Raw genomic sequence first — 8,611 nt, 5'->3', positions numbered from 1 at the left:
AAAAAGGAAAATTAAGCTCTGTTAAAAACTGCAAGCAAGTTCATTTTTGTTTGTTTGTTTGTGTGTCACGTGTCGCGATCTCTATTTTTTAATGCAATTATTAGAACCCACTTTGAGCGTCATTATCATGGGTTTTGTCAGAGTTTAAATAGCAAAACTGCACCAGTTTTAGAGCACTAAATACTAATGCTGTATGTCCTTATAGTAACTTACTATAATAGCTTACTGTTAGTAATCTATTTTATATTATTCTTAAAGTGGCGCTTAATTTAAGTTTTACTTTCAATGACAATTCTTAATAAATTCTTACAGGGACTAGAAAAAGAGCGCATATTTCTTGCATATTAGCATCTTGCTTGTGGTTACTTGAGTTTCAGGCTCCAGTCCTGTGGAAACAGCTCCCAGTTTGTGTTTGGGAGACAAACACCGTATTTACTCTCTACTTAGTTTGTCCTATCATGGGCGTAACTTTGTGCTGAACATTGAGGGGTCGAGATCTCTGTCTAAATAAATAAATAAATCTGGGTAAATTCCCAGATGATTAAAAATGCAACTATTTTGCTGATAATTACTGAAATGAGTAAAGAAAATCAACAGCCTATTTATGCAAGATAATTCATAATTTTATTTGGAGGGTCATAACCCCCCTAACTTGTTTTTCTTTGTGTTGTCTTGTTTTTATGTGTTTATGGGTTTTATTTACTATACCTATCATCCATACGTAAGGAGCTCAGTCTGGGGGGAGTTCTTTTTTCTCCTCGTCTTTCCTCATGTTGTGCTTTTTCCATTGTTATACCTCTCTGCCCCGTCTTCCCCATGTGATGTTTGTGTAATGTATGTATGGTTGGAAGGGTAAGATGGCACTGGCGTAAGGTCGGCAGCCTTCACCCAATTTCTTTCGGGGCCAATGTTCAGGATCAATAAAGTTTTATTTAATTGAATTGAATTAAAGGTCCAAAACATACAATATTAATTATAATAGTTAAACTGTTCAGTTGACTCTAATGTAAGTAAACAACCTGAACACTTTTTCTCTAATAAGTTACTTTGTTACAATAAGTATTGCATTGTATGTAAGTAAATACAATAAAAGTCATATTGTAACCTTCTGTTGTTTTAAGAGGTGAATATCTTTTATACTAAGTACACAATATATAAGAAGGAGCTTTACATTTTATGGCCTCGTGGACAAAGGTAACGTTTGAGCTTGATCACAATTTCTTTCAGCCTATCAGCTCTGATAATTCAGACACAGCTCAAAGAGCAGCTGATCTCTTGTATTGTGTGTTTTAATGAAGGATATTCATCAACAACAGCATAAACGAGGAGGCAGAGATGAAAGTATTTCTGCTTACAGCTTTCTAACAAGATGTTTTCAACATCACACAGCAAGGAATAGTTTGCTGCACTGCTATAGGAAAGAAACAGTCATGTTTTATCTCAATGATTTTGGTTTATAGAAACTATATAAAACAGCTTTGAGTTTGATAAGAGGCTTGTAAACTTTAACAGGTCCATGTTAGCTTCTATGATTTCATCTACTGGCTGCAACGGCAGGACCATTAAAATCCTGGAGCAAAGTCCGGTGGCCTCATAGTCACGTAGTGCAATGCTTAGCTGGTGAATCAGATTTTATACCTATATGTAGCACTGCATGAGGAAAAGGTGAAACCACGCTTTTAGTTCCACAAATGATGTCATTTTGAAAATGACATAATCGAAAATGTGGACAGAAGAGATAGAAGAGAGGTTGAGGGAAGTCAATCATTAGTGTCCTCTGGATTTTATGAGTATTAGCTCCACATTTAATGAGAATCTGACCACTTACAGATTTGTAGCACATAACATTCAAACATGCAGCCCGATCCCCGTCAAACTACCACACTGTGGAAAAAATGAATGTGCACTAAGTAGGTCAGTGAGGCAACGCCTGAAACAATAGCAAAGCAAGCACAGCTAAAAGACAGAGTTCGAGAATTATTTTTAATCAACCCAATAATTAAACTCTCCATACGCACAGGAAGAATGAAGCTTCTTGACATTCCAGCCATGGATAATTGTTACTGCATGTTAAACATGACACACATTTCACTGGGTAAAGCTGCAGGTTTATCAGGGAGAACTGGCTTAGTAGCTTTCGATGAGAGGGTGAATTTAGGATGATAATCTGTGAGAGTTTCAGTAATTGTTCACTGTCTCGTGTGCTGCTGCACTGATGCAGCTGGTATAAAAGAAAAAATAAGAAAAAGGGTTTTTTTGTAGTTTTTCTGCTGATTAAGCTTGACCTTTTTCCTCTAGTCTAACCTTTTGAACTCTCTGTAGCAGCACACTCAGAGAGAAACTGTTCGCTCACCCAACCCACTGAGTCACAGTGAGTCACCTGGAACAGCATGTGTTGCGTTTCCCATCGTCACAATCTGTATTTTGAAAATGACCACAGACTTCAGGTGAGGATGATGAAAGTGTTGCAGATGTTTGGTCCAAAACCAACCTGTGAACCTGATACGAAGGAATGGGTTTACTTGAGTCCTTACGATAAGTGTTCAGATATTTAAATCAGGACTACATCCTGAGGGTAACATGTAAATAAACATACCTAAAAAATAAAACCGAAGCTGTGAGGTAAACCGGGCTCCAGAACTGAAAATGAAAGCAACATTAAAATACCCAGTGACTCCCAACAACCAGTCACCAACTGGTTGGGAATACACAATCATCTACAGCGACCAGTGGTTGCCAAGTTGGTCACCAACTGGTCTAGTGACCAAAAGGAAAACAAATGTGTGAAATCATTTTGATGAGCTTTTAAATGTTTATTTTTGAAGTATCTTAGTTTTTCCTGTGTTGCACTTCGTCTCACAGCTGATTACATAGAGACCAGTGCTGTTTGTCCACCTCAGATAAATTTGATGGAAATGTTTATAGGTTGTTGCCTGCAGTTCAATTCATATATTCATATATTTATTTAATATTTAATAATTATTTAAACCTAAACAATCAGACGACCCTGTATAAACAAGCATTTGATGACAGCAGGAAGGAAAAACTTCCTTTTTCACAGGAAGAAACCTCCGGCAGAACCAGGCTCTGGGAGGGACAGCCAGCTTCTACCACCAGTGATGGGAGAGTGACAGGATAAAAAAACATGGTGTGGAAGAGAGCCAGTTGGAACGATGCATCAGACATTTTGATTATTTTTAATAATTCTGGAAGCTTGAATCAGTAAAAAATGTTGAAAATGTTCGCAGCTGTGCCGATTTCAGAACTCCAAAATCACAAAAATGGCTCGACTTGCCGTTATTTGTTTACTATCTGTTATTAAATGTTCACTTCTTACTTTGAAGCACCGAGACCCTAAATAGTCAAACTGCCGCAGAGATAGCAGCTAATTCATTCAGCATCTAGCTGGTGTCTGCAGTGAGATTAGCTGCACACACTCTTTGAATCAGGTTGTGTGTTGCCAGGTTGCTTCAACAGATGGGTGGAAATTGTATTTAGCAAGCGGACTGTTGATTAATAGCAAACCAGATGGTCCCTCTCCTCTTTAGTCCGGAGGGAGTGGTGTTCAAGTTCTCCACAAAGAAAACTTGGACTTGTCTGAGCACAGAACAGTTTTCCACTTCGGCTCAGTCTCTTTTAAGAAGACAGCAGCATTTCTGGATCATCTTCACATGCGACGTTTTCTTTGCACGATAGAGCTTTAACCTCTGTGAATGACACAGTGTTCACAGACGATGATTTCTGGAAGTCTTTCTGAACCCATGAAGTGGTTTTTAATGCAGAACACAAATTTTCTCCAGATTTCTCCAGATGTTCTGAATCTCTTGATAATTTTATAGACTGTAGATGATGAAATACTTGAAGTCTTCACATTGAGGACCATCACTCTGAAGTTGTTTCGCAATTTGTAGAGTTTTCATTTATTTATTTTGCTGATTGGTGATCCTCTGCCCGTCTTCACTTCTGAGAAACTCTGCCTCTTTAAGATCCTCTTCTTATATCCAGTCATGTTACTGATCTGCAGCCAGTTAACCTGTTAGCAGTCGGACGTACCGCCCACGGTACATTGGATGGTTTAGGGGACTAATTGGACTGCTAAGGGGTTAACCTGACCAGTTCCTCCAGCTGTTTCTTGCTTTCTCTTTCAGCCTTTTGTGAGACGTTGCTGCCATAAAATTTAAAAAAAAGCGAATACTTTCATGACATAGTGAAATGTCTCAGTTTAAACATTTGATATAATTTTTTTGTATTGTAAAAACAAATATGGGGTTGTAAAGATATATTGTATCCTATAGGTTGCATTGGTAGGTTGAAAGCCTTAATTTCTAATGAGCTACCGTCGTGTGTCTGATTATATGGGCTGGATGTTGTGGTTTAGCAGGATTTATATGTGTTCAAATAATTTGATTTACTTCAAGCCTGTAATAGATGATTAATTATTAACCTGGCTAGTTAATGAAGGAAATGTACATTCTTACTGTGCACAATCTCATCAGCGTTGAAGTGTTCAAGTATCTCAGTTTGAAACATGGTGAATTAATAACAGGGGGAAATTGCACTTGATAAAATTGAGATAAGAACCGAGACTGGGATAAGACCTCTAAATAATAATCATGCCTGAAAGCTGTGTTATGCAACCAGCCAGAGCACATGCATGCCATAAAAATTAATTAACTAAAAAAAAACAAATGCGCGTTTAAGGTCGGCACTGTGAGGGAAACTCACCCTGCCAGCTCTGCCCCAAATAATTATACAAGAAACAATTGCAACAAAATCACACCCTGTTTTAAAGATGGCATTAATCCTCTCGTGCAAACACTTCCACTTTGCTGCTCTACGCCCAGGCGAGGCCTTTGTGCCTGTGGAAATACTCGTGCCTGAACAAACCCAGGGAATCCTTTCTTATAAGCTATGCAATTACATAAAGTTTACACTGAGTCACTCACTTAACTGCTTTCACAAAGAGCAGCAAATAAAGAACAATGAAATACCAGCAGTGTTATGAAATGAGGAACAGATGCACGCTGAAATGCTTTGGCCTGTTGTGGTTGGTGACTGTGGAGGACAGCGTGAGTAGAAATGCAATACTTTTACACCCGCCGATCACTTTCTGAGTTGCAGCTGTTCTTCAGCCTCTCAAACGTCTTATGGTCACATGGCAACAACTCATGCAGGCATGATCAAGACAAAGTTCAAACTGTGAATCGGGACAAAGGTGATTAGAGTGACTTTGAACGTGCCGTGGTTGCTGATTGTCTAAATATTTCAGAAACAGCAGATTTACAGTGATTTTTCCACCCAATCGTCTTTAGTGTTTCCAGAGCGTTGACAAAAAAAGAGAAAATATCAGGTGAGCAGCCGTTCTCTGGAGCAAGCAATGTAAAATAACCAGACAGGAAGGCAATGGTAATTTAAATAACCACTCATTACATTCAAGATGCAGAAGAGCATCTCTGGATCCAGAAAACATCAAACCTTGAAGCAGATGGGCTGCAGCAGCAGAAGACCACACTAGCCAACACTTCTGACAGCTAAGAAGCTATACTGGTCACAGATTAATTCAAAATGTGTTACTCAGTTAGATTTAGGTACACAAATGAGTCTGTTAGGTTTACACATTAAAACTACCAGGTTCTTGTGCTCATGGCTGGCACTTCTTTCACAGGTCTGTCCCACATTCGTACTGCAGACAGGAAATGCACTGATGAAGAGCTGCTGCAAGAATTACTGAAGGAAAGAAAGGAGGAACCTGACCGCTTAACTCTTTCCACCGTAAAGACAACATTTCACAACCCTCCCAGTACCCTTCATGGCGAGTTTTGACACGTCGGTATACATCAGTAAAGATGTGGGTTGAAGACCAGCAGAATAGTTTTCAGGTTTTTCCAAGGGTAGCTGCATAGGCAGAGACCATGCTCAATAACTTCTAATGCACACCCAGTCTATAAACAGGCCTGCGATATGGCAGAAAGTGCTCTGTTCAGAAAAGAGAAGCAAGGATTAGTTACTGCTCGTTGGCTTTCAATCGGTAAAGAGTTAAATGGACCATTAATTGCATAATAAGTGTTTGCATTTTATTTAGATGGAATGCAAGTCCAGCTGACGGAGCTCTGCACACTGTCGCACTGAAAAGAAAAGGCCGGTTTTGTAACCCACAGCGAGGTAAGGTTCACTGTACAGATAAGAATCTGCTTATCTGCTGAAGTAGCAAATACACTGAACATTCCTGAAGGACAATTCACGGCTCTCTGAACACTACTACCCTCTCCAGTTTTACCCATCCATCCAGTTTTTAAACTCCTAAATGGTTAAGTAGGGTTGCAGGGAGCTGGAGGCCCCTGGACAAATCAGAGGGCAGAATATGTGCGTGCCTCTGGTAATTACAAGAAGGCTTTAAGTGCAGAATATATTTAGTGACAATAGGTAACAATTTTATGTGGAAGTGTGATTCACGAGCACATGTTCACACCCAGAAATACACACTCCTACAAACTTACATAACCATGGACACAGAATAGACTTTGTATGGGAGGGAAACTGGGCTTCGTGCTTCAACTTTGTTTTCACTAGCAACATATAAACAGAGCACCTTTGTATGACATTTACATAATCAGTGCCCCGACTGACCTGCGTGTGGCAGAGCAGGTCAGCTTAACCTTTTATCTCAGGTATTTCCCAGCTTCCCTTCTGCTTCAACTAAAAGCAAAATTGAAATCAGCAAGTTTACCAAATTATTCTTGCGAGAAAATATTTGCTTTGAATATTTGCCAGGTCAAAACACCTCTGTGGGCACTTAAAGGTTGTCGCTAGTAAAGAAAAAGAGGATCGTCTAGTGTCCTAAATCAGCTGTTAACTGCAGTTTCTGTCTCTTTTCAGTGTGAAATTGTGTCTCCTTGTGCAAAGCGTTTCCTTAATGTGTACTCTTACATCAAAGCACTTGTGTGTTAACAAGTGCGGGGTGAGTGTGAAGCATTTGGCAGCTCCTCATGTGTTGCTGGCAGTGCTTCACTTTCCTCTCAGCTCAGTTGGTACTTGGACTTTATGAGGAACTGCAACTGCTTCAGTCTTCAGTTAAACCATTTTGTGTTGAAATTCATAACTGAAATGCCAAAAACTGTGTCCTCTGGCTGTACTCTTTAAGCTGCCTTCCTACCAGAGGGGCACAGCGTGCTGCAGGAGCCACTGGACTCACGAGGTGACAGCAGAACTTTGCAGCTGCATGCTAGCTTGTTAGCACACCAAAATCAGAATCAGAATACTTTATTAATCCCTAAGGAAATTATCTGGGTTACTGTTGCTCCAAAACAACCTTAAAGTGGACCTGGTACTCTAATTTTCAGCTGCATGTTATTTTCTTTGATTCTGCCAGAGTAGCTTTGTCTGATTTGCAGTTCAAAATAATCCCTGTTTATATTACTAAGCTCACAAACAGAAGGTTTGAAGGGGAAGCACAGAGGCAACAATGGAGGGAAGGCAGGTGGTTTAGCCTGTGCCTAATGCCTAAGAGTATTACTTTGTGAATTGGCTATACATTCTAAGCCTGTGCTTTGTTTGTGTGCTTAAATAAGTTTCGCCTCACAGGTCACCTGTTCTCAGCATTCAGGTGAAATTTCATTTAAAGGGGTCGATATGAACCAGACCCTACCTGAAACAGGCCCAGTAGCTCATCGCTCTCTTTTTTTGTACTCTTAAGGCAAATTAAACGGATCAGTTGATGGTTTGTTACTGTCTTTTCTGCCCAACTCGTTTGACCGCTGCAGCCTCACCTTCCTCCATCCGCCTACATCCTCATTAACAGTCAGCTGCAGTGAGATGTCACTGACAGTCGGCGGATGACGACAGCGAACAGAAATCCTTCAAAGGAGCGACTCCCTGCACTGTGGAAAGAATTTAAACAGATCCTGACACTGGCACAGTCATGAGTGAGGACTGGATGACACATCACTTAATTGTAGCTGGAGCTTGTTGCTAGGAGACAGCAGCTTGGAGTGGATGTTTACTCAGCGTCAGGAATAACTTTACAGTGAAACACAACCAAAAATGTAGCCTTTCAATTTTTTTTTCAGGTGACAAGTGATGTTTTAATGCTGTGTTTATGAGTAAGTGTCGCCTCTGACCAGCAAATGAAGAGCTCTGCTTCGTAACCCCGAGCTCTCTCGCAGGGCTGCATGTTCTGCATGAAATAATGCGTGACTCACACTGACTTTGAGAACGTCTTCATTTATTTATAGCAGGGTGGTGCTGCTCTCAAAGAATAAAACACCTCTTTAGTCACTTAGTTTTAAACAACACACACAAAAAAGATACCGATTATTTAAAAAGGTCAGCGATGACACAAACCACCAAACTGACCAGGACTGTACATTTGTACACAAAAGGCAACAACTACTCTGTTTGCTTTTTATTTTGTGTAACTGCACCAAAGTGTCAGCGTTTGGAAGAACTTTGAAGGATCTGTAAGATGTGTGGTTGACGTTTATTGACATTTAAACCTTTAAAAGCAGCTGACTGTGAGCTGCAGATAAACTATCAGACACCTGCTCCACTCCTCAAACTGAATTCATGCAATGAGTGTTAGAAAGTACACTGAAAAGCACGAGAAGACCGAAAC

The sequence above is a fragment of the Pundamilia nyererei genome, unplaced genomic scaffold (assembly GCF_000239375.1).
Source record: "Pundamilia nyererei isolate P.nyererei 1_Seehausen unplaced genomic scaffold, PunNye1.0 scaffold00015, whole genome shotgun sequence".
NCBI classification, from domain to species: domain Eukaryota; kingdom Metazoa; phylum Chordata; class Actinopteri; order Cichliformes; family Cichlidae; genus Pundamilia; species Pundamilia nyererei.
The sequence above is the reverse complement of the archived record's forward strand: the minus strand, read 5'-3'. Positions refer to the sequence as shown.